Here is a 12,963-nt window from a genome sequence, read left to right as displayed (position 1 = left end):
ACCTGAGCTGAAATCAGGCACCCAACTGACTGAGCCACCCAGGTGCCCCCAGAGTTTTTTACTATAATATTCTAAATGTGATATCCTTCCACTAATTTTAAAAAATATTTTTCTTATCAGAGAGAGAGAGTGACATTGAAGAAGTTATGGAGAGGAGCAGAGAAGTGGGACAAGCAGACTCCTCACTGAGCAGGGAGCTGGATGTGGGGCTTGCTCTTAGCCCCAAGATCATGACTGGAGCTAAAGGCAGAGGCTTAACCAATTGAACCACCCACACACTCCTCCTTCCAGTAATTTTATGAATTCTCTGATAAAACATTGTAATAAGTCCCTGTCAAAATAGAGCCCTAACTCAAGGAGAAACAGTTATTATGGGATCACAAAATGTAATTGAGGCCTTCCATTCTTTAAAAACATATCATATAATTAAACTCATACCATGTAAAACAAATAATTATGATCAGATTTCCATGAGCTTTGTTTAAAACTTAATCAAATACATTAGTAAATTCAAATATACAAGTATTACACAAATTCTGTTTTTAATGCAAGTAGTTGAAATGCATTAAATGATTTAGGTGATTATAGACAAAACTCCATTACTTTTGCCTTATTTTTACCTCCTTTAGCATAAAATTCTCTATATAATTTTAGTTCTTAATTCTCTATATCAGGTTAGCATCTGATTCATATAGTTATTCTCTCTACTCAAACCCTTGCCATTTGTGACTGTAGATGAATTAATTATCCATATAGGTGATCATTTTAGTATACTGGCTTTGATCTTTTTTTTTGGGGGGGGCAAAATGATGGTTTTGTTAAAGCATGGGGACAGGACCCTTGGGCAAAAGAGCTCCTAGCTTTGATCATTCTTAAACTTAAGTCTGATGCTATCTCCACTCAATTTGAACTCTTCCTTGGCATGGCCCCACTATAGAATTTATCACTCAAAATCTCTCTACCTGTTAAGATTGATGCTCTGAATGCCCCCTCCTCTGGCCAATCTCCATCTCTCACACTTTTCCACTTATGCTAAACTGTTCCTCATTTTTATTTTGAGCATTTATTCTTCAATTCTTCCTTATTTTCTAGCACTGACTCATCTGCCAAATCTGCCTGGATTCCATAGTCAGTCATTTTATTGATATGCATATTTCCTCTAGAGCTGCCATAAAAGATATAGGATCCTAAAAATTTTAATTTCAGATAACAAAGAATTTTTAAGTATAGTATATCTCATGCAATATTGAGAAATTCAAATTTAACTAGGCACCCTGCATTTTTATTTGCTAAATTTGGCAACTTTAATTGAATGAATGAATTCAAGAAATGAATACATACATCAAGAGAAAAATAAGGAATTTTTTTTTACTTTTGTGTAAATTGGTTAATTTTTCCCAAGAGACACAATAGTTCTCAAATATTAGAAGCACATTGGAGACAGATACCTTACCAAACATTTTGTTTTTAATACTACTTAACCAGTGTTTTTCCTCAAGTCAGAAGTCAATGACATCTTGAATTCTATTAAAATTATACCACAATATTAACTACCATAGATATATTTCACTTGTGGCATTATGGCATTATGGGCATCATGACATAAAAAATATCTACTGACACATACTTAATCCAACTTTTGAGAACAGTATAAAATTGCCCTATTTCTCTATCTGGGAACAGGAAATGTACATAGAAAACAGTAAGAAACAAAAGAAAGCATCCATAGAAAAAATAGGAAATGAGTATGGTAGGAGGGCAAAAGGAGGGGATATAATCATTAGCTACAATTGCTTTAGAAAGAAGAAGGGATTTTAGAGTTTGTGAGAATTTATAATATTAAAAATAGTAGTGGGTAAAGGCACCCAGGTAAAGTTGAGGCACAGAAGGACCAATACATAGCACATGTTCAGAGATCAATAAGTCAGATAAGAAAGAGATACAGTTTAGGTTTGATTAGAGACGGTCAACTGCAAGGGGAAAGAGAGAGAAAAATGAATTAAAAAATGGCCAAAGCTAGAAAAAAATAAAAGAAGAAACAGAAAAAAGAAAAGTACTAAATAATACAAACACATATAACTTAAGTAAGAGTAAAGAGATAGTTTGATGATCTTTTTCACTGTTGAAAGAAAGTCCATGAATGGGATTATATAAAGAATAAAAATGCACATGTCAATATACAATTCTAGTTTTACTTCTATATAACCTGAAATTATTCTGGAAATGTTCATGAGAAATTCCCTAAAGATGAACAAAAAAGTCTCTTGTCCAATATTTATGTTTTAGAGGCTTCTATCATGGTACTGTTGTCTTAAAATTGTCACTCAGAATAATATTAGTTTTTCTGTGTGACTAGGAAAGAGGCTTTGTAAATGTCTAGTATATAATTTTATCCAACAGGAAAATGTAGGATTTGCTGCTATGGACATTATCAGACTGGAGTGACCTTTTTTTAAACCTCCCATTCCCTAAATGGATTATCTTTTGTTCAGCATGTACAGGATTTAAATTATCTGATTCTGCATTCATCTGACTGCCTGGTGATAGATAGTTCTCAGAATGTCTGACAGTATTTCTTGTAAGCATCAGACATGATAGAGAGAAGGGTACTGATGGAGCAAAAGGCTTTGAAATGTCATTTTGGATCAGTGCACAGCATGATTCAAGATTGCATAAAAGAGGAGTCTGAGGAGCTATTAAAAAACGTGTGTGTCGATATTTTGAAGTACAATGTGAATCCAAACTGGTCACTCCTTTCTTTTAATCTAATTAATGTGTTTATCTCATCTTCTCCCATGAGATATTTTATGTTATCTGAAAACTAGAATTAACCAGGATTAATAATTTCATTCATTATTTGGGGCAAAAGTCAACATGTAGATCAATTGCCTCATTTTGATGATTAATAGACATTTCCTATACTGTTACAAGGGCCAGGCAAATCAGATATCTGTCTTAAAGTTACAAACACACATACCATCACAAATATAGCTCTAAACAACGAACTTAATTTGACATGTCAAACAGAAAATGGAATCACAAAAACTCACGGTTGATATACTGAGAAGATCTTGCATGATTCCAGATTTGTGAAATCACATAGGATTCATACATATATATGAAAATCTGTCTTCTATTGAGAGTATTGAATGAAATCCTTTTGTTAGTAATACATTTACCCATTTATCTTTGCAATTCCTGTAGTTTCTCTTCTTTAAAGGGAATAGATGTGTTTAACAGATGTCAGTAACTACTATATCTTCTTTGTAAATGATATCTTTCAGCATTAGAAAGTACCCTTTATGTGATCTTTAATACTTTTTAGTTTGGATGCTACTTTGACATTAGGACTGTAACCTTTTTCTTTTGGTTAATAAACTAAAATATTGCTTTTGTCCATCCTTCAGTTTAGCCTCCCTGTATCCTATTTTAGGTGTATTTTTAATACAATATGCAATTAAAACTTTTAATACTGTCATATCATTTTGTTATACTATGATATATAATTGCTATTTCTTCTTTTTATATTTCCTTCATCTTTCATTTTTAGCTCTTTTCATAATTAAAAAACATTTATATTTTGTATTCTATATCTGTTTATGCCGATGGCCCTCTATTTGGTTATTTATCCTTTTACTCTCTGCTATTTTAATGGTATCCTTTATCTTTCACTTATTACCTGAATAACAATACATGAGCTTATTCTTTTTTCTCTTTTCCTTTCCTTTCTCTTCCCATTCTTTTAGTTGTGGTATTTCTACTGCTTTATAACATGCCTTGCCACTTCCTGTGGTCATCAGCACCCTATGTTCTTGTTTCCCTCCCTGCTATCATTAAGATTGTTCTGCTGCAGCACACCTCAACTCCATTGCCCCTCTTTCCCTTCACTGAAATCATTTGGTTTATCAAATTGCCACAAACTTAGTGGTTAACAACACAAGTTTGTTCTCTTACAGTTTTAGAGATGAGAACTCTATAATTGGTCTCATAGCTCTGAAATCAAGGTGTTAGCAGAGCTGATTTCTGCTGGAGGTTCCAGGGAAAAATCCATTCTTTGCCTATTCCAGCTTCCAGAGACTGGTATTTGGCTTGGCTGCTAGCTGTATTACTCCAACCTCCGCATCTTCACATTGTTTTCTCTTGCTCTGATCTTCTGACTCTCATAAGGAATTCTGTGATTACATCAGGCACATTGGGTAATCCAAGATAATCCCTTCATCTCATTTGTGCAAAATCTTTTTTTTTTTTTTTTTAAGTTCAATCATATGTGCAAAATTCCTTTTGCCATATAAAGTAACATTCATAGGTTCCAGGGATTAGGACATGGACACCTGGGGCAGGGGTGTTATTCAGCTTAGGTTTGCCACACTTGCAAAGTTTACATTCCAACTGTAAAGATAACTTTTTCTTTATCTATTTTGTGTCTCCACTAAAGTAATTGGATTTGGCTGTGAAACAACAAGCAACCATGCTGTTAAGTCTCACTTTCAATATAAGCTTACAAACCTCAAGTGGGCCCTAGAGACCAACCAAAATCCTAATAATATCTCTACTTAATTCACTTCTCCACTCCAAAAGGTGACAAATTCAATAATAATCTTTTAAAGCTTCTACTAATCCTTTCTATTTCTTACCCTCAACAATGCCCTAAGCACTTGTTTCATCAGAAAAAAAATAATAACCTATCAAAAGAAAACATCCACATTCTCCCACTGCCAAACCTACTGTCATGTGTTCCATATTACTCTGCATTCCCTTCTGATACAATGGATTCCATTAAGATCTTCCGATTTGTGCACTCATCTTAACCTATCTAAAAATTCTTACTTGAGGACAGCTCTGGTGGCTCAGCGGTTTAGCGCCGCCTTCAGCCCAGGGTGTGATCCTGGAGACCCAGGATCGATTCCTACGTCGGGTTCCCTGCATGGAGCCTGTGTCTCTGTCTCTTTCTGTATCTCTCATGACTAAATAAATAAAATCTTTAAAATAAAAAGAAAATAAAAATTTTTACTTGAATTCAAATTATTTACCCTGTTCTATCAGAAAATAAATGCCCAGATTCTTGCCTACCTGTCTAACATCATCTGCCTCATTTCCTCCTTTTCCACTTTCTTCTAGTCACATAAATATCCTGGCATACAATAAATTTGTTAATGGTAAACATAAAAAAGTCTAGTCTCGAGACTCGAGTGGCTTGGTGGTTGAGCGTCTGCCTTCAGATCAAGTGTGGTCTCGGGTCCTAGAATTGGGGCTCCCTGCAGGAAGCCTGCTTCTTCCTCTGCCTGTACCTCTGTTTTTCTCTCTGTGTCTCTTATGAATAAATGAAATCTTAAAAAAAAAGTCTAGTCTCTAATAGCTGCTTGTGAATTTTGATATTAATCTACTTATTCAATCTTACTACATTGTACAAATTTTATAACTTCATTTATTTTTATCTACCTTAAATTAAAAAAAAATAGAGGTATAGTAAAATCTTCCACAATTACTATTTTTGTGTATTAATCCTATGATATTTTGCTTTATATGTTGATGCTTGATTATTCAGGACAAAAGGATCATGATTATTCTAACTTTGTGTGACACCTATAATGATGTAAATGAAGTCTTTTATCATATTTAATTTCTTTCACTTGAAAAGTCTTGATTATTTAATTCCTGAGTCCTTTTATATTTGGTTCTGCTTTTATATTTACTTAATTTTTTAAATCAATTTTTAGTGTTTAATCTTTGTGTACCATTTGTGTTTTATATGGATTTCTCAAAGTTCCTATGAGATTAAAGCTTGTTATTTTAACTTATATATTATTTAACTTTTAAAAAAGAATTTAAAATTCATTTACATTTTGATAATTTTTATCTTCAATCTTTTCTCAATTCATTTATTTTATGATCTTGGTGTCTTGTGTTTGTCTACTGTTCTTTAATCTTTTTCTCTTATTCTGTAGGCCAAGTTTGTTACCCTATTCTATAATGTGGGAGCCTCCTAATCAGATGTGGGTCCACCGAATGTGGGGCAATCTGATTGTGTGGAGGTCAGCAACATAGGCAGTGAAAGAATTCATTCAAGGCAGAAAAAAAAAAGGAGATAGAAGTTTATTGAAAGGGGTATCTGAGTGGCTCAGTCAGTTAAACATCTGCCTTCAGCTCAGGTCATGATCCCAGGGTCCTAGGGATCTTGCCCTGCATCAGACTCTTTGCTTAGTGGGGAGTCTGCTTCTTCCTCTCCCTCTCTCTCGCCTGTTTTTCTCCCTGCTTGTGCTCTCTTTCTGTCAAATAAATAAATAAAATCTTAAATTAAAAAAAAAAAAGGAAAGAAGTTTATTGAGTATACTGCAAGGGAGCAGTGAGCAGGACAGCAATGAAAAGATTGCCAAGAGGCAGGTGGGGTTAAGGTGGAAAGTGAGGAGGTATGGGAACTATGGAACTTTCCTTTATGGTACCTGTGTCTGGGTGTAACTAATTGGTCAGTTAGGACTTATGGATATTTTGAGGTGGGTCACCTAACAGGCTTGTTTGTATCCAGCCAGGACCCCTTCTACCTTACTCAGGCCTCTGTTGTTCATACTGATTTCATAAAAGCGGCATCTACATATAAGGCCATGTACAGATTATCACTTACTATAACTTCATCTTCATTTCCTCATTGCTCATTTTTATGTTATTTTTGCATTTTTATTGCTTATATATACTATTGTAGAAGGGAGGTGTCCTGTTTCTAATTTAGGAGATTCATAAAATATTATTTAGCCAATTTTTCTTCAAAACATCACATATCATATTTTTCAAAATGCCAAAACATTAAAAACTTCATCTTTGTAGTTCCCTCCATGTGGTTAAGCAAAATTCCTATTCTTCTACTTTAAGATCAAGCTCTCATTCAACTTGAATACGTTTTCAAGTAATTTTCTTTAAGGATTTTATTTATTTATTCGTGAGAAACACAGAGAGAGGCAGAGACACAGGCAGAGGGAGAAGCAGGCTTCCTGAAGGGAGCCTGCTGTAGGATTTGATCGCAGAACTCTGGGATCACGCCCTGAGCCAAAGGCAGACGCTCAACTGCTGAGCCACCCAGGCATCCCAATCTTCAAGTAATTTTTTACAGAGCTAGTATATTTTATGTGTTCTTGCATTTCTGAGAACGATGCTTGCATTCAAGTTTTCTGCGTAAAATAATTTTAGGACAAAATTATATATGTGTTATATTATATTCTGGTCATTAGCTTTAAAGAGAGGATGTGTGAGCTTTTCCATGTTCATGTGATCCAAGGGTCAGACTACAGGTCTCCTTGTGATGTGGCAGCTCCAGAGCAATGTAGGAACTGCCTCTGCCAAAGTCATGGCAGGACTGGAACTTCTAAGGAAACTTTAGAAAGTTTCTTCCCCTCTTTGAAAGGGGTGCAGCTGAAACTGTAACCAAAAGAAGCATTATGCTTCCAGAAAAATCTCAATGAAAAGTATTGCAAACAATACTAGATCAAGCCCTAAAGGAAAGGGTAGAGAGATCTAACCAGTTAAGGTGAAAGTTGGAAATAAAGTTCTTCTCTCAGAATTTGGAGGCACCAAAGTAATTCTAGATGACATGGATTATTTCTTATTTATAGATGATGACAGGAAAGTATATAGACAGAAAATTATGAAATGTCATGAAGTGAAGCTGCCTGTTCCAGTGAAGTTGTGAAATCTTTCAAGTAAATAATTTTCATACCTCTCTTTTATATATAAAAAAATAAAAATAGAGGATGTGTATCAATCTAACTTCTGTCCTCAGTAATGTTTGTTTTCACTCTACAGCCAATGGATTTTATTCTCCACCCTTATAATCCAAATATTTGTCAGACATAACTAATTTGTTGCTCTTTTCATTGATTTTTGCCTAGAGCAAGGTGAACTCTTCAACCTGGATGATCAGATCTTTTTTTCAGCTTGGGTATTATCATTTCCTCTGTTCAATTTTATTGTTCTCAATACACAGTTATTTTTTAAAATGAATCAAGAAGCTTTTCCTTCCATAATGATCATACTCTTTGTCATAGTTTTTTTCTCTTCAACCTTTTCTACTGCATCTAAGAGTGTCTCTTAAGTTTGATCTTTGCAACTCTTATGTTTCATAGTAACAATTCTCTCCTTAAGGTCATCATTTTGGATTTTCACTTTGGTGCTACGTTATTATTTTTTAAACCTTTCTTGGGTCATACACTTCCCAATTTAATCTCATGATACTTTTATTTTTGAATTTTTTTCTTCTTGTATTTTTTCCTATTTCATAACTGGAATGGCTTGTATACAGTGGATAATAGTGTGTTTTCTGAGATTTTCAAGTTTCTTCAAGAAATATCGAAAATAGGGCAGCCTGGGTGACTCAGCGGTTTGGGGACTGCCTTCAGCCTAGGGTGTGATCCTGGGGTCCTGAGATCAAGTACCAGGTGGGGCTCCCTGCATGGAGCCTGCTTCTCCCTCTGCCGTATCTCTGCCTCTCTCTTTCTCTGTGTCTCTCTGAATAAATAAAATCTTTTTAAAAATATTGAAAATATGTCTTCATTTTTCATAAACATGATTTTCCCTTCTTCTGGTTCAGCATTATTTTATTTTAGCAATAAACTGTGTGTGTAAGTCTATAGACACATATATACACACATACACATATATATCCTCCTCCTACTCTTGCTCCTTCTCTTTCTCACCTTCCCCTCTTAACTTATTCTCAAGGGAGTTTGATCTACTTATTGTTGTGCCCAAGATCGCAAATCCGAGAAACCACACCGATGCAAACACACGAGGGTTTATTTACAAGCTCGAGCCTGGGTCCAGGTATACCCGATGCAGCGGAGCAGGGACTTGGACTCCAAGACTAAGAGGCTTAGCAACTTTATAGGGGCCAGTGGCCAATGGGATACGCAGAAAGTTGCACGGTCCACTGAGCCGGATTTCCAATTAGGGTGTGCCCTGGGCTTGACTAGGGCGGGGCAGTGCCCTAAGTAATAAGTAGGTCAGCACAAGGCGGGTGCAGCACAAAATAGAGTCAGTCCTGCTCTGTCCAGTGTTAGGGGGTTTTGTTAAATTTCCTGGGTCCCACACTTATATTCTGTGTTTAAGCACAAGCAGGATGTGTGGTTAGTCTTTATCCTATTTAGCTGTCCATTTGGGTGCTGACCAGCTTTCAGTTTAATACTGGCTTTTTGATAATCATCTGGTTCTTTTGTGTTGAATGTATAAGTAACTTCTCCTATCACACTTAGATACTTTGAGCTGAGTATGTGAAAACATACAATGTCTAGAATGCTTTGCTGCTGTGGTTCAATATGTTCCACTACCAGGGATTGCTTGGGAGAATTTAACCTCTCATAAAGAAGCCTGATCCTGACATCTCTTCTCTACCTAAGGCTCTCTTGTATCCCTGATGTTATCAAATCTGAAGGGCTACAAAAAAAAAAAAAAAAAAAAGCACTGACTGGGGAAAAGTGAAAGCAGTATGCAGGTCCAATAAAAATGCAGAAATAGCACAGTAAAAGTATGACTGTCCAAATTTATACTTGGTGCAGCTTGAGGTAAACACTAAGCTCAGGTAGTTCCAACAAAATGGGCACTTTAAAAAAATTAATCTTGAATTCCTGTAGAAATTTTCTTTATTCGGTTATTTTGTAGATTTTGTGCATCCATTCCCCTAAATCTAAACTGGATTTTATGAAACATTTGTGTTATTCTGGGTTCAGCTAAATGTTGTTTTTTCACTGTTCCACCAGACCCATTAGGGAGTAGTCATCATATCTTCAGCATATAAGTATGTAGGGATCACATGAAGACCATGCCCATTCTGAAATTCCAGAAACCATAATTTAGCATCACATTAATATAGAGATGAAAAATAATACTATGCTGGCCACCATTTATTTGGTTCTTACTATGTGACAATTCACTCATTCATTCATTTCTTAATAGTTTACTGAGAAACTATTTTATGCCAGACATTTTTGTGCTAGGGATATAATGCTGATAAAAAATTAGAATTCTTTAGGGTCACCTGAGTGGCTCAGTTCCTTAAGTGTCTGCCTTCAGCTCAGGTCATGATCCCAGGGTCCTGTGATTGAGCCTCACATTGGGCTCCCTGCTTAGCCGGGAGCCTGCTTCTCTCCCTCTCTCTGCCTGCCACTCTCTCTACTTGTGCTCACTCTCTCTGTGTGAGTCAAATAAATAAATCAAATCTTTACAAGAAATACAATTCTTACTGAGTTTATGGTGTAATAGAGACATTCACCAAATAATCATACTAATGAATATTTAGTAAAATAAATACTTTGAATATTTCATAAAGTGCCAAGGCAGAGGATGTGGTGGAAGGTACGGTCAGAAAAAATTTTCCTAAGGAAATTTCTCTTTGATCTGAAATTTGAAGGAAGAGTAGAGATTACATGGGTGAATAATACAGAGGAGAAATACAACAAGAGGGAGTTGAATGTGCAAAGGCCCTTTCAGTGCAAAGCATTGTTCTAAGCACTTACTTGCACAGCCTTTTTAAAGCTCATTTTCAGTGTAGTAAAGTCATATTTTTCTTTTCCAGTATAGTTATTTAGGGAGAAATTGGGAGTGACTGTGTTATTGGCTGCTAAATTAACACACACTTTCAAGTCAGGTTTCTAATTTTAATATAATTCTACATAATATAACATGTCTTAAATACAGTCAAATGTCAATATCAGATAAACACTGCATATGCACCTGTAATCCTGAGTAGTGTTTTGTTTCTTAGAGCAAGCACATATAGGTGTAATAGTTTTTATATCATTTTTTAAAGGTTTTATTTATTAATTCATAGACACACACACACACACAGAGAGAGAGAGAGAGAGAGAGAGAGGCAGAGGGAGAAGCGGGCTCCACTCAGGGAGCCCAACATGGGACTCAATCCTGGGTCTCCAGGATCATGCCCTGGGCTGAAGGCAGCGCTAAACCGCTGCGCCACTGGGGCTGCCCTAGTTTTTATATCATAAGGCAATTTCAATTCTTCTGTTATTTAAGTTCTTTGGATGGTGGAAAACAAACTGATATTAGGGAAACCTTATTTGCAAAAGTAACTTAGTTTTAAGAAAATCTTTACCCCAGGCTTTCAGCCTAAAACTAATATAGACAAACCCAAGTTAAAAAGATGCTTAATTCAACCAAACCTAGATAAATGTACATTCTAATTCTATAAAGCCAATCAACTTGATGATATATAATCCAATCCCCAGAGAAACTGGTTCATACCTTTCACATTTTAGTTTTTCAAGTAATGTAGAATTTCAGCAATTAAAGTTCACATGCCACACTCAGGTTAACCTTTGCAAACACTGATGTATTCAGGGAAGCTAGGATTGATAATACCCAAACAAACTTAAATGAATTTTCATTGAGTTAAATTTTTTATGTTTTGAAGAGAGAATTAGTGAATTTAAAGTGAGTCTTCAACATAGACAATAAGATTTAATGATGCAGAACCCAAAACATAATTACTCTGAGATAGAGTAATAATGGATGTTCAACTATACAAATTCCTTTAAAAAAGAGAGAGCAAAAAAGTTGCACAAAATAAAATCTCATATATTTATCATATGTTCCTGCTCTTGGCCACAGCTTCTCTTATTTTATAAGGCTTTAGTTGTGTGCATATGTATGTGGGGGGACTTGTGGGGTGAGGAGTCAGCTACCCTGACAGTGGTTGTGACTACATTCTTTGTGGACACAGCTGTTTTCAGTACTCAACTCCGACCCTCAACTACGTTGGGACTTGATGGCCAAGTCTAATCAGAGCTGTGGAATAGAAGCATAAAATCAACTTCTGAAGTCCAGAAATCTGATTTAAGTTCCACTTCATGGTGTATTTCTAGTGGAATGAGTTATGAAAAGTCACTGTCTTCTCCGGATCTCAGTATCTCCTCTGTAAACTGAGGATACAATTGGTGTCTGCTCAACCTTTTTTATAGAAATTTCATGAGCATCACATGAGATCATTGATTTGAAAGTACTTGGTTGATGGCCATATGTCACACAATTATTTGTTTATGCATTAAATATGTACGGTTGCCTCAACTGTACCTTTGACTCCTTGATGCTCTGGAAGGTTTACAAACATTGTGAGAAATGAAGAAACATGGTAACCAGACTGAGAAATGTTTTCCAGGCACACATCTATAAATTAAATAATCTTTCTAATTTCTAGACTTATTCAGACTTATTTAGCACACATTTTATATGGTAATATCTTAACTTCTTTTAAGATTTTATTTATTTCTTGGACAGAGGGAGAGAGAGTACAAGCAGGGGGAGAAGCAGGCACAGGGAGATGGAGAAATAGGCTTCACACTGAGCGGGGAGCCCCATACAGGGCTGGATCCCAGGACCATGACCTGAGCTGAAGGCAGATGCTTAACCAACTGAGCCACCCAGGTACCCCTATGTGATAACATCTTAACTTCAAAACAATACTGTAAACCTCCTCAGAATCCTCTTATCTGTTTAAAAATTTTCTATTCAAGACTACATATATAAAGTGCTTAATGCCATCCTATTGATGGAATCATTTAAATATGCATTATCTGATATTCATAATTAAAGTTTTCTAATCTAACAGATAATATATCAGGAATGCATTTCTCTACACTTGGAAAACTGTATGTTTGTAAGGAATTTATTCATTTCTTAATTCAGTATATCATCTATTGACCACAGACACTTTTAATTACCCATAGAAGTTCACTCTGGTCCAAGCCATCCATCATCAATTGGCTTTATTACCGCAATTACCTCTTAGTCTCCCTGTCTCCTTTGTCCCTTTCAGTCTACCATTAACATGGCAGTCATAGTGATATTTTATTTTATTTTTCATAGTGCTATTTTAAACACAAAAGTCAGACTATATCACTTTTCTTTTCAGAACTCTGCAATGTCTTCTCTTTTATCACCTTGCTGACTTTCTCCAGTCATGCCAGC

The 12,963-nt window shown here is 35.6% G+C and overlaps 1 long non-coding RNA gene and 1 pseudogene across 1 annotated transcript in view; one reads left to right on the top strand and one right to left on the bottom strand.

Annotated features, from left to right (window-relative positions):
- The window catches only part of LOC144320526 (uncharacterized), a 230,320-nt gene that overhangs the window by 41,415 nt on the left and 175,942 nt on the right, over positions 1 to 12,963 (bottom strand). The window lies entirely within an intron of this gene.
- Positions 2,613 to 7,637, top strand: LOC144321295 (10 kDa heat shock protein, mitochondrial pseudogene; annotated as a pseudogene).

Source organism: Canis aureus, chromosome 9 (genome assembly GCF_053574225.1).
Source record: "Canis aureus isolate CA01 chromosome 9, VMU_Caureus_v.1.0, whole genome shotgun sequence".
Taxonomy (NCBI): domain Eukaryota; kingdom Metazoa; phylum Chordata; class Mammalia; order Carnivora; family Canidae; genus Canis; species Canis aureus.
Note: the sequence above shows the minus strand (reverse complement) of the source record. Positions and strands in the feature narration are given on the sequence as shown.